The sequence below is a fragment of the Nerophis ophidion genome, linkage group LG04 (genome assembly GCF_033978795.1).
Source record: "Nerophis ophidion isolate RoL-2023_Sa linkage group LG04, RoL_Noph_v1.0, whole genome shotgun sequence".
In the NCBI taxonomy this organism is placed as follows: Eukaryota; Metazoa; Chordata; class Actinopteri; order Syngnathiformes; family Syngnathidae; genus Nerophis; species Nerophis ophidion.
Genome location: NC_084614.1, coordinates 9749866 through 9764487, shown reverse-complemented (window position 1 = coordinate 9764487; position 14622 = coordinate 9749866). Strand labels below are relative to the sequence as shown.

The 14622-nt window shown below is 39.8% G+C and overlaps 1 protein-coding gene and 1 long non-coding RNA gene across 5 annotated transcripts in view; one reads left to right on the top strand and one right to left on the bottom strand.

Annotated features, from left to right (window-relative positions):
• Window positions 1–14622, top strand: part of gabbr2 (gamma-aminobutyric acid (GABA) B receptor, 2) — a 412418-nt gene that overhangs the window by 337694 nt on the left and 60102 nt on the right. The gene's annotated exons all lie outside the window — the stretch shown is intronic.
• Window positions 1–14622, bottom strand: part of LOC133550882 (uncharacterized) — a 60048-nt gene that overhangs the window by 44241 nt on the left and 1185 nt on the right. The gene's annotated exons all lie outside the window — the stretch shown is intronic.

The window sequence follows — 14622 nt, the reverse complement described above, 5'->3', positions numbered from 1 at the left end:
CATTATTATGTCAATTATCAGAGACAGAAACTCTTCATTTAACATGATGTCATTTTTTACTGCTTCAACACACCTCAATCAACACTGTCCGTAACACACACGCACTGCAAAACGAGCTAACGTTACGCTAAAAGCTAACTAGCCTTCACCTTAAGCCAGGACTGCGAGTGAGCTGAGCTGCAGTTTAAGTTTCTAGAAGGTCAATGGGCTCATAGTGATGTCAGATATTACGAGATGCCACCACGTAGCAGCCATGCTAAGCAAGGTGCCATGAAATACATCAGAATGCATTTTGAAAATAAATCAGAACTTTCTTATTCCTCAAAGAATTGTCATGAGATTTACTTCCTTGACGATGTCAAAGCATGTGCAATTATGTCGATAGGGATGGGAATTGATGAGATTTTTTCGGTTACAATTCCACTTTGGATTCCACAATTCGTTTCGTTATCGGTTCTCTTATCGATTCATATTTGTAAAAAGTGTTAACAAAAAGGATTAGCATCAATTTAGTTTAGAGCAGAGGTGTCCAAACTTTTTCCACTTAGGGCCGCGGACTGAAAAATCAAAGCAAGCGGGGGCCATTGTGACATTTTTTTTATTTTAAAAACCATTACAATATATGTATAAAAAATATACATTTCGGCCTCCACTCAGGCTTGATCTCAGGGACCCCAAAGGGTTTTGGTCAAAAAAAATATTAAAAGTGTGTAATTTTACAGTATTATTTTGTTTTATTATTATTCAACTTTTAAAACTCCAGATCAACATTAGGTCCATCTGTCAACATAATGATTTTAAAGATTTAAGTTGTATGCTCTTTTTGTCAAAGAAACCCCTGTTTTTTGATGGAAAAAACACAAAATATGCAATATTATCACTCAATATTTTTTTGAGTGGAATATTTGAAATTATATAATAATTGGAGCCTTAAAAAAGTCAATAACTAATAACACCATTCATTATTATTTTTTGAGCAAATCACACTAAAATAATTGGGGATCCAAGAGGGTCCTGCTCATTAAAGTGTTAGAAAATAAATTATAAAGATTTTTTACTGTTTACTTTTAACATAATAAGCTCGAGATCAACTTCAGATCTATCCGTCAATTATAAGTTTTATTGTTGTTTATGTTTTTTGTCTGTTCTTTAAAAAAACAGCTCAGTGTTTTATATGACAAACACAAAATATGCAACATTTTCCCCCCAAAATATCCCAAAGTTGGAAATTTAACATGACGTAATTGGAGCCTAGAATAGGTCAATAGTTCAAAATGACATTGATTTTGATTCATTATTATTTTTTAAAGAAAGAAACAGCCTGCAAGGCAGCTTTGCGTTATTAGAGTAAACATTGCAACTAGGGATGTCCCGATACAACTTTTTCACTTCCGATACGATACCGATATTGTAGCCTTGAGTATTTGCCGATACCGATATCAATACGATACGATATAGGCACGAATCATACATATATTTATTCCTTATTTTGTAGAATGTTAGAAAAGGCTTGATAAAGTGATGTTACTGTTACTGATGTTGTAGTGTTAAAACAGAAAACAATAGTCAGCAAGAGTAGGTATAGGAAAAACTGACCCATTTATTATTAACCAATAGGTTACATAAATTTTAACCTTCAACATAAGAGTATTACCTCAACAAATCCAATAAAAACAAAATGTTATATTTAAAGTGCAAAATAACCACTAATACCAACATAATTATACAATTGAAAAGAATAAATTAAAAATAAATTAGAAGACCCTGAAAAATAACCTAAATAAATCCAATTAAAAAAACAAAAAACGTTTTAAAGTGCAAACAATTCAAGTTCACTTCAGTTATTTTTTTACTGTCAGCATATGTTGGAAACAACTGTGGGCAGGGACAAAAACCACAAAAACAACACAGTATTGTCCACTGTCCAACTGCTCTAAATTAAGAGTTCACAGCTCCAGTTTCACTGACTGACTATGCCCAAAACAATGTAGTAATTACTCTTAGCCTTCACTGAAGAATAGTATAAACACAATAAACATATCATTCTAATAACAAGATCATAAAACAAATAATAATCAGTCAGTGCTGACTACCCTTACTACTCCTCCTCCTCCTTCTCCACTTTCTGCAGTCCGAGCATAATGTGGAGATTTTTTTTTAAGAAGATAAGCATTTCGGCATGCTGTGAATTAAAATACTTCCACACAGCCGATATCAGTACACTTTGCTGAGCACACGCGTTGGCGTTGTTGTGATCACGTGCATGCTGGATCAGAGACCCTCTTTTTCCGCGGCCGCCACCAACGTTAATTAAGGGGCATTGCCGCCACTTACTGTGTTGGAGTGTGATCAAACCAGTCACCTATTATAGAAGTGCTGATGCGGCAAATGTACAGCTTATATCGGAGCGCTTATATCGGAGTTTTTAGATTCAGTCCGATAAAATCCGATATTCACTTTTTTGGCTAATATCGGACCGATTTCCGATATCAATATCGGATCAGGACATCCCTAATTGCAACATTTTCTTGTTACATTTCATCCGTTTGCTCCTTTATATCACTTTTTACGTTTTAAACATTTTTCAATCGTATTTTTAAAATGTGCCGTGGGGCCGTTAAAAAATGACCTGCGGGCCGCACTTTGGACACCCATGGTTTAGAGCTAACATGGCCTTCAAAAACAACATTGAGGTCTTAAGAGGCACACAGCATAGAAAAATGTGTTTGTAAATACATTTTACATCTCTGCGCTGCTGATCCGCCTCCGCTTGGGATGGTTTCCTGCTGGCTCCGCTGTGAACGGGACTCTCGCTGCTGTGTTGGATCCGCTTTGGACTGGACTCTCGCGACTGTGTTGGATCCATTATGGATTGAACTTTCACAGTATCATGTTAGACCCGCTCGACATCCATTGCTCTCCTCCTCTCCAAGGTTCTCATGGTCATTATTGTCACCGATGTCCCACTGGGTGTGAGTTTTCCTTGCCCTTATGTGGGCCTACCGAGGATGTCGTAGTGGTTTGTGCAGCCCTTTGAGACACTAGTGATTTAGGGCTATATAAGTAAACATTGATTGATTGATTGAAAAACAATTCTGTAGAATTTAACAAAATAAAACGTGTGGAAATTACACAAGAATTTACTTTTTTTTTACTTTTAAGAATCTTTGTCATTTGTCTAGAAAATATACCGTGTGGTTTGTTGAGATTTACAAGGTAAAACTAACATAAGCTGCAGAACTCTGCATCTAATTTCCTGGTGCAGAATGAAGAATTAAAAACATGAAGTTTATCAGTATAAAACTGGGGTTGGAGATACGTGCACTATTTCTTCCGTTGGTGCACCTCATTGACACGTGATGATTCATTCAGGGTGAAAGTCCCCTGTGGTCCCATGCCAACGTGTCCTCATGACGTCCAGTTGGCCCAGAAAGGACCCGTCGAGCAGCACCTGCTGACGAGCCCCATGGCCGAAATCAAGCAGCTGAGCCCCCCCGACCCCATGAAAACAAGCACCATCTGACCATCCCACGTCAATAATGATCCCTGTGTCCCGCTGCCAGCTCCATATGTCCCCGACATAACAGCGCCAGGCTGGGAAGGACTTCATTGCGTCTCTCACTCCCGTTATCTTCTTTATGTCCAAATATGGTCATTGGACACCCCTGACCATGAAGGACGATACTATTTCTACTTTGACAACCGTGAATAATCAGTGGTACAATTTCCAAGTAGTAATGTTTTAGGTTGGGACGTCCCCGATCTGATATCGATTTTGGACATCGGCCTTATATTAGTATAGTATCGGATGCATGTAAAAATGTTCAATACAAGCAGTAAGATGGTCAGCCAGTTAACATCTACCGTATTTCCTTGATTTGCCTCCCGGGCGCTAATTATTGTAAAACCTCTTCTCACTCCAGCGCTCACTAAATTTAGGCCTGCGTTTATAAATTTGAGTGTGATGTAAAGATACCGTCATGAAAAGTACATTTAATTTAAAAAAAAACGTTACTATGGTCTTACCTTTACTTATAAATGAAGTCCATGCGCAGCTCCTTCTGATCAAAAGCATCGATAACTTGTTTATAGAAGTCTTCCTTATCTTTCTTCAGTTTTAAAAGTCTCTCTGTCTCGATGGAGATCTTCCTTTATTACCTCCTGCTTCGATTGAAAGTCCAGTTTAGAAAACGGTTTTGTTTTAGATATGTAATCCTCCATGTTAAAAGTGCAAGCGAGAGGAATAAATAAACCATCTTGCTGCTTGTTCTCACTTCTTCTGCAGCCGAGTAGTCGCAAGAAGGATCACCAGCGCCCTCTACCACCAGGAGGCGGGAGTCATTTAATGACTCATATTTGACACACGCAGCTACGGTATATTAATAAAACATAGCTGTTTACTGTTCTTTTTAGCATATTTAATAGCTTGGACCTTAAATCCTACTGAATAGCTCTTAATCTTCTTCTCTTTATGTGATTTCAAATGATTGGAATCAGGCTCCTCCATTTTGAAAATGATGACAGGTGAAGTGTCACTCGTGACGTGACGAGTTTGACCCGGGGGAAATTCTAGACATGCGCTAATAAAAATAATGTTTGCGGGCGGTAATGCTAAGCATGCGCTAATTATTTTGCGAAACAAGTTTGACCCGGCAGTAATTCTAGGCAGGTGCATACTATATACCCGGCGGTTAAAAAAATAACTATAATCGCGAGCCAGTCTTTTGAAGGGCTCTTTAAGAGGAATGCTGATTCAAACAGCCAAAAATACCATCTCTATTACATGGACAGGAAGTGAAACTGAAATAAACTTCAGTGCTATATTTTTTCCAAGTATCATCCGTGCAGGACGAGGAATAGCTAAACATCCTTCACTACACACTATAGGAGGATACAATAGCTAACCGGCGTCAAGACAAATGCCATGGGTGGATCTAATCCTGACATCCACTGTAATGATACCAAGTGCAATAGTGTATCTAGTCCATACTACTATGATTACATCAATATTTTTTATAGTCACAAAATATATATATATATTTTTTTCTTCTTCTTTTTTTAAGTTCATATTATGTTTATGAACTCAGGAAAAATGTCCCTGGACACATGAGGACTTTAAATATGACCTGTATCTACTTGGTATCAAATCGATACTTAAATGTGTGGTATCATCCAAAACTAATGTCACGTATCAAAGAAGAGAAGAATAAGTGATTATTACATTCGAACAGAAGTGTAGATAGAACATGTTGAAACAGAAAATATCGCGCCACCTACCCTTTACATCAGTATTTCTTCATCAGTATTGGTTTATTAGGTATTATATTTTATTGTATGATCCTGTAAATACTTGGCATCAGATCGATACCTAATTGTGTGGTATCATCCAAAACTAAAGTAAAGTGTCAAAGAAGAGAAGAATAAGTGATTATTACATTCGAATAGAAGTGTAGATGGAACATGTTAAAACAGAAAATAAGCAGATATCAACAGTAAATGAACAAGTAGAACAATAATATTTTTTTTATAGTTTGTCCTTTATAATGTGCACAAAATAATAGATAGATAAATGACACACCTTCCCTTTATTTCAAAAATCCTTGAAAAAATTGTTGCGGAGCAGTTAAATGAACACTTAGCGTCTAACAATCTATATGAAACCTTTCAATCCGGTTTCAGGGCAAATCACTCCACGGAGACAGCCCTCGCAAAAATGACTAATGATCTATTGCTAACGATGGATTCTGATGCTTCATCTATGTTGCTGCTCCTTGATCTTAGCGCTGCTTTCGACTAACTAAGATGGCGGCGCCCGGACGGGCTGCGCACTCGAGGAGCTCCTGCTAAAGATGGAACATTTGGCAGAAATACCGGACAATTCCACAAACTTTATGGCTGGCTCACATCGTGGTCACTCCGTGATCACGTACGACCGCCAGACACTTCTGGATGTGAACACATCGGGCCGTTTTGGACCGATAGACACTTGCGTGCTAGACTTGCTAACTAGCATGGGAATACATCGGCGGCTACATCCAGCGGCCTGTGAAGCAGGGGAGTCTAGTAGCAGCGGGGGCCGTCTACGGAGCAGACGCCAGCGGTGTGATCGGAAACGCGGATGCCGAGCGGGGCTAAAAACAAAGCAGAAGGCTAATCCCCACAGAACACCACTTTCCTCCATCCCGAAGACGGATTTAGATGGAAAATGCGAGACTACTGGTCTGGGTAAGGAGTCAGTTAAATTAGAACAAGTTTTTTCTGCTTTGAGTGTTTCAGAGTTGGACATGTGTTTTACTGAGGTGGCTAACTATGATGCGTGCAGTTTATCAAAGCAACAAACAAACAATCGGAAAATCCCCGTTACTGAGGTGGCTAACCATGATGCGTGCAGTTTATCAAAGCAACAATCAAACAATCGGAAAATTCCTGTCCTATCAATTCCTAGATATGGTCGTAACTATACTAAATGCACTGGGCATAATAAACACAACATTATTAATATTGCTACTACGGATAATTTGATCAAAAACTCCCTAAAACAGCCCACTACCTATAATATAGGTTTTTTAAACATAAGATCATTGTCTCCTAAAACGTTGTTAGTTAATGATATTATCAGAGACAACAATCTTAACGTCATCGGTCTCAGCGAAACCTGGCTTAAACCAAACGACTTTTTTGCGCTAAATGAGGCATGTCCTCCTAACTTTACACATGCGCATATTGCCCGTCCGCTCAAAAGGGGTGGGGGGGTTGCACTAATATACAACGAAAACTTTAACCTTAGTCCTAACATAAATAATAAATATAAATCGTTTGAGGTGCTTACTATGAGGTCTGTCACACCGCTGCCTCTACACCTGGCTGTTATCTACCGCCCCCCAGGGCCCTATTCGGACTTTATTAATGAATTCTCAGAGTTCGTTGCTGATCTAGTGACACACGCCGATAATATAATCATAATGGGGGACTTTAATATCCATATGAATACCCCATCGGACCCACCGTGCGTAGCGCTCCAGACTGTAATTGATAGCTGTGGTCTCACACAAATAATAAATGAACCCACGCATCGCAACGGTAATACGATAGACCTAGTGCTTGTCAGGGGCATCACCGTTTCCAAAGTTACGATACTCCCGTATACTAAAGTATTGTCTGATCATTACCTTATAAAATTTGAGGTTCAGACGCATGTTCGTCAAACTAATAATAATAATAACTGCTATAGCAGCCGCAACATTAATACAGCCACAACGACAACTCTTGCTGACCTACTGCCCTCGGTAATGGCACCATTCCCAAAGTATGTGGGCTCTATTCCTCTCTAAGGTTCTCATAGTCATCATTGTCACCGACGTCCCACTGGGTCATTATTGTCACCAATGTCCCACTGGGTGTGAGTTTTCCTACCGAGGATGTCGTGGTGGTTTGTGCAGCCCTTTGAGACACTAGTGATTTAGGGCTATATAAGTAAACATTGATTGATTGATTGATTGACAATATGTTACTGCATACGTCAACAGACTAATTAGGAGCCTTTGTTTGTTTACTTACTACTAAAAGACAAGTTGTCTAGTATGTTCACTATTTTATTTAATGACAAGATTACAATAACAAACACATGTTTCATGTACCCTAAGATTTGTTGTCAAAATAAAGCCAATAATGACATTTTTGTGGTCCCCTTGATTTGGAAAAGTATCGGAACGTATCAAAATACACGTTGGTGCCAAAACAACCCGAGTGTAGACTTATTTATTTGTATGCATTTTAAAGTGAATCCAAGTGGTGTGGGCAATAACGGACACCATATCTGCATGTGCATAAAAAAAAAACAAGCACAAATAGTCCACTCAAAAGAGCTGTTCAAATGACTCTATTCGTTCGCGAACATTCCATCTTCACAGTGTAAGTGTCTGGATAGTGCAGTGGTTCTCACCAAGTAGCACTTGGCTCTCCAAGTACCGCCACAATGACCAACAGTCAAATACAGTAGCGTGGTAGGTCTTAGTATTCGTTAAAAACAACACAGAGGTTTTATCTGACGGGAATATTGAATATTTTCGGCTTCTGTAACATTCCACATACGGAATGTTACAAAAGCGGCATAGCTCGGTTGGTAGAGCGGCCGTTCCAGCAATTTGAGGGTTGCAGGTTCGATTCCCGCTTCCGCCATCCTAGTCACTTCCGTTGTGTCCTTGGGCAAGACACTTTACCCACCTGCTCCCAGTGCCACCCACACTGGTTTAAATGTAACTTAGGTAATGGGTTTCACTATGTAAAGCGCTTTGAGTCACTAGAGAAAAGCGCTATATAAATATGATTCACTTCACTTCACATACCGTATTTCCTTGAATTGCCGCCGGGTATATAGCAGGGTTTCCCACACATCTATTTATTTGTGGCGGCCCGCCACGAAAGAATTACAGCCGCCACAAATAAAAATGGAAGAAAAAAAAAAATATATATATATATATATATATATGTAGGTGTGGGAAAAAATCACAAGACTACATCTCTACAAAACTGTTTCATGAGGGGTTCCCTCAATCATCAGGAGATTTTAATGGAAGCATTCACATACAATGGTTTATATAGAGCACAGAGTGGGTGGGTACAGGCAGGCGTAGGGTGTGGTGATTGGCTCATGTGTGACCTAGGAGGTGTTTCCGTCTGTGGCGGCATGTTGAAATGATTTCACTGCGCTTGTTGAGGGATGATAGATCTGGATGATATATAATAAACAGTTTCTCTTTTAAGCATAGGTTGCATCTTTTATTACCACTGTTGTAAGGTGTGCTGGATGCAAGAATTTGCCATGTTATTGAATATTCAACATTATTGTCTTTGAGGTTCCAAATGTGTTTGCTGAGTTCTGTAGAATTCCGCAAAGTCTGGTTTCTAAAGGAGGCGTTGTGATTATTCCATCTTGTTTTGAACGCTCCTTCGGTTAATCCTACGTACGTGTCGGATGTGTTAATGTCCTTGCGTGTCACCTTTGCTTGGTAAACGACTGATGTCTGTAAGCACCTTCCGTTGAGAGGGCAAATAGATGCCTGACTTGTGGGAAACACTGTATAGTATTCACCTGCCTAGAATTACTGCCGGGTCAAACTCGTTTCGGAAAATAATTAGCGCATGCTTAGCATTAGCGCCGGCTCAGGATTAAACTTTTTTCGCAAAATATTATTTTTATTAGCGCATGTCTAGAATTTCCGCTCGTGTCAAATATGAGTCATTAAATGACTCCCGCTTCCTGGTGGTAGAGGGCGCTGGTGATCCTTCTTGCGACTACTCGGCTGCAGAAGAAGTGACAACAAGCAGCGATCGTTTATTTTTTCCTCTCGCTTGCACTTTTAACACGGGGGATCACATATCTAAAATAAAACCGTTTTCTAAACTGGACTTTCAATCGAAGCAGGAGGTAATAAAGGAAATCTCCATCGAGACAGAGACTTTTACAACTAAAGAAAGATAAGGAAGACTTCTGTAAACAAGTTATCGATGCTTTTGATCAGAAGGAGCTGCGCACGGACTTCATTTACAGAGGTGGGTAGAGGAGCCAGAAATTGTACTCAAGTAAGAGTACTGTCACTTTAGAGATTTATTACTCAAGTAAAAGTAAGGAGTAGTCACCCAAATATTTACTTGAGTAAAAGTAAAAAGTATGTTGTGAAAAACCTACTCAAGTACTGAGTAACTGATGAGTAACCTGTTCGTTTAATGATTACGGCAACAAATAATGCACAAAAACATAAAAATAGCAATGAGCAAATTCAGAGCCAGGAATATCTCTCAAGCAACTAAAACAATATTATATATTAAATAATAATACATTAAAATAAAATAAAAATTAAGGCAAATTGAGCCACAATAACTTAACAGCACCATAGGCTCAGTAGGCATTGATTGATTGATTAAAACTTGTATTATTAGATTGCACAGTACAGTACATATTCCGTACAATTGACCACTAAATTGTAACACCCCAATAAGTTTTTCAACGTTAATCAATTACTTAATAAATGACCAAGTCGAGGTGATCTACCTCATATATACATATACATACACACATATATATATATATATATATATATATATATATATAAATACACATACCTTTATATATACAGTATATCATTTATATTTATTTTGCCGTTTTTGTTCACGTTAAAGGTGTTTTAATGAATATACATGCATGTTTAACATATAGATTCCTATCTTTAATGAAGACAAGAATATAAGTTGGTGTATTACCTGATTCTGATGACTTGCATTGATTGGAATCAGACAGTATAGTGCTGATAACGTCCCGGTTTTCAAATGGAGGAGAAAAAAAGCTCCTCCTTCCTGTCTAATACATCATGAAAGTCGTTGGTTTTCGGCATCTTATTTGTCCAGCTTCCATATTCGTTTTTATACACTTTACAAGAAATACATTGGCGGCAAACTCCGTAGCTTGCTAGTTTGTTTGCGCTGGCTTTCGGAGACTCTTATTTTGATAGCGCAGGCGCGATGGAGCGGCACTTTTATTGTGAAGACAGGAACTGTGCGATCAGTCTTTAGGCTTTTGAAATAAAAAGTGTCTTTTTTCCTTTACACTTTTGATTGATTGGTTGATTGAAACTTTTATTAGTAGATTGCACAGTACAGTACATATTCCGTACAGTTGACCACTAAATGGTAACACCCCAATAAGTTTTTCAACATGTCGGGTTCTACGTGTGACGGTCACGTGACCACCTGGCTCTGTTTGATTGGTCCAACGTCACCAGTGACTGCATGTGATTGGTGAAACGCAGGCATGCGTAGTTCCTACTTTGAATGCGTGTCTGACAAAAACAAAACAAAACAAACAAAGCCTGCATTAACAGATCGATTAAAAAAAAAGTAGCGAGTAGCGACCAGATTGGAGATAAATGGAGCGGAGATAAATGGAGCGGAGTAAAAGTAGCGTTTCTTCTCTATAAATATACTCAAGTAAAAGTAAAAGTATGTTGCATAAAAACTACTCTTAGAAGTACAATTTATCCCAAAAGTTACTCAAATAGATGTAACGGAGTAAATGTAGCGCGTTACTACCCACCTCTGTTCATTTATAAGTAAAGGTAAGACCATAATAACGTTTTTTTTTTAATTAAATGTGCTTTTCATGATGGTATCCTTACATCACACTCAGATTTATAAGCGCAGGCCTAAATTTACCGCATGCCTTTGGTAAGTTCCGGAGTGAGAAGAGGTTTTAAGTTAATTAGCGCCCCCGGCGGCAATTCGAGGAAATACGGTAGTTTGAGCAGTAACACTGTGTTTGAATCTAGGGAATGAAACACTACAAAAGTGTAACTTTATTTGTTATGCACATGCAGAAGCAGAGAACATGTTCCCGGTGAGAACGGGAAACATGCGCCTGCTGTAGAAGTCTAAGTGGCTCTCGTGCTGGTGCCTTCAATAGACTTTGTGATCGACGTTTGCTCCGCCAGAGCATCAGATAATGGCGGCGTCTCACGCTCGCTCCCAAATGGCCCGAGATGAAGACCTTTTTGTGTGTGTGGACGGCAGTTAAACCCTGAGTACACTGTCCAGCTCATGGATTCTGCCTCAAATAGACCCGTAATGAGTCTCCCTTTCTTTGATCTCCTTCCTAAAAGGTACTTTGTGGGAAACCTCTTCCCCCCCCCGCCCCCCGGTCACGGAGCGACAGAAGCTGTCGTGCTGACACGCCTCCACCCTTTCGGAAGAGTGCTTTGCTTTCTGAGGAACGTGTGTCGTCTAGAAGAGAAACACTAACTTCGCGTACCAGCTTCCAATGATCCAGCAGAGTCTGCAGGCAGCCACAGGCGCCTGGTTTTGAAACCAGTACTGTCTCGTGTAGCGGGTGGTTTACCAAGACTGCCTGGACAACTGATAAGAAAATACAAATTTACAGTCATTTCCAGACTACAAGACGCTACTTTTTTCCGACACTTTGAACCCTGCGGCTTACAAAAACTGTGCGGCTAACAAATAATTTCCAAAAAAAAGAAGCAAATACTCTGAAAAGGTGTGTTAATGTTTGTGGTAGACGTCTTCTTTTTGACTCTAGCTGCTGCAGTGGCTTTCCATTTAGTGCTTTTAACCGTACGTAGAAGTGCCGTTCCGCCGTATAGCTGTCCATAACGTATCTACCTGTGTGGATTTATTTATCACTCCATGCAACACTTGTAGATTTTACAATACAAAACAATTCTTACTTACTAAACTGTCCCATCTCAGCTGCATTCGGGCGACAGGCTGGGTACACCCTGGACAAGTCGCCACCTCATCACAGGGCCATGAATGAACACGTGGAGTTGTTACTTAACCAAAACTGAAAACATGTTCTATATTCTCGTATCTTCAAAGTTTTGTTGTACTTGTGCAATGACAAAGACCTACCGACCTAATTGCTTACCTAAATTAGCAACCCTTTGATCGTATTACTTTTTCGCACACTCTTGGCATTCTCTCCATGAGCTTCACGAGGTAGTCACCTGAAACGGTTTTCACTTCACAGGTGTGCCTTATCAGGGTTGATTAGTGGGATGTCTGTTATGATCCGCTGCCCGGATCATATCATGTTCTGGTTTTGATTAGGTTTTATTATTATATTCTTCTAGTGTTTGACTTCCTTAGTTCCTGGTTTGTTCTGTTTCCATAGTTACTCATTAGATTCACCTGCCTCTTGATTACTGTCTTTATTTAAGCCTGCCTTTTCTGTTCATTCAGTCTCGCTTCCTAGTTTGTGTTACACGCAACAGTGACGACCTTGATTCCCGATTCTGGTAAACCTGGTTAGCACTTGCTTGCTTCCACGCTATGCTTTTGGGTTTTTTCTAGCTCCCATGCTAGTTCTGTTTGTTTTGCCTTTTGTGCCTTGTGCAGGCATTCTGTTTCATAGTCTGTTTTTATTTGTTAAATAAATCAATCGTTTCTTACCTTCACGCTGTGTTCGAGCCCGACTGCATTCTAGGAGAACGCACACGCATCACGATGCCCCGCAATCGTCACAATGTCTTGCTTTATCGATGGGGTTGGGACCATCAGTAGCGTTGAGAATGAGAAGGTGTGTCCAAGCTGCACATATAAATATATATATATATATATATATATATATATATATATATTAGAGATGCGCGGATAGGCAATTATATCATCCGCAACCGCATCACCAAAGTCGTTATCCACCAGTTGTCCACCCGAACCTTTACATTTTATCAGAACCGTACCCGCCCGCTGAAATACATCAGAGGGCGGCCGCCTTTACCACTCACAGAGCTATTTAAACCTGTTTCACAGAGTAATGAAGACAATTGGAGCCGCTAACGTTCTCGATACTATCCAATAGCGTTCATCTTGATGACAAGGGCCTTTGACACCTTAAACAACATGTACGAACCAAGTGTTAGTCCGGCAACATGTTGTGTGCAGCTTCCGCAATCACACCTACAAGATTGATAGGCATACTGGGTGATACAGAGTACACTGATGGTTGTGATATAAACAACTTTAACACTTACTAATACGCGCCACGCTGTGAAGCCACACCAAACAAGATTGACAAACACATTTTGGGAGAACATCCTCACAGTAACACAACATAAATGCAACACAACAAATACCCAGAATCCTTTGTATCAGTGACACTTCCTGAATATATTTTACAACCCCGCCCACCTTACCGACGCACGTGGGGGTGGGGGATGGCGGGGTTTGCTGCTAGCGGGGTGTATAAAATAGTCAGGTAGTGTCATGGATACAAAGGATTCTGGGTATTTGTTGTGTTGTGTTACTGTGAGGATGTTCTCCCGAAATGTGTTGGTCGTTCTTAATTGGTGTGGCTTCACAGCGTGGCGCATATTACTAAGAGTGTTAAAATTGTTTATATCACAACCATTAGTGTACTCTGTGTCACCCAGTATGCTTTGCAGTCGTGTGCGTGTTGCCGCAGAAGCCGCACACAACATGATGCTGGACCGACAAGCAGATCGTACATGTTGTAGTAGGCGACAAAGTCAATGGCTTCATAGCACGCCCTAATACTTATTATCTGGGTGACTGCCGGCAGTCATTCAAGACAATAATAGCGTCTCCTATTGTCTTCTTCGCTTTATGACACGGGTCTTAAATGGCTCTTCGAATGGCAAAGGATACCGATCCCAGAACCATGTATATCAAATATTTCCTGATGGTTCAACCGCCACCCCCCCGAATCTAATTAAAATCTATTTTTTCGTCATGTCACCCGCCCAACCCGCGGTTTATCCGCAGACTCCGCGGATGAGACCGCAAACCGCGCATCTCTAATATATATATATATATGTATATATATATATATATATATATATATATATATATATATATATATATATATATTTATATATATATAATCTGCGTTCAAAGGACTCCGGCTTATTAGTGATTCCCAAAGCCCAAAAAAAGTCTGCGGGCTATAGAGCGTTTTCCGTTCGGGCTCCAGTACTCTGGAATGCCCTCCCGGTAACAGTTCGAGATGCCACCTCAGTAGAAGCATTTAAGTCTCACCTTAAAACTCATTTGTATACTCTAGCCTTTAAACAGACTCCCTTTTTAGACCAGTTGATC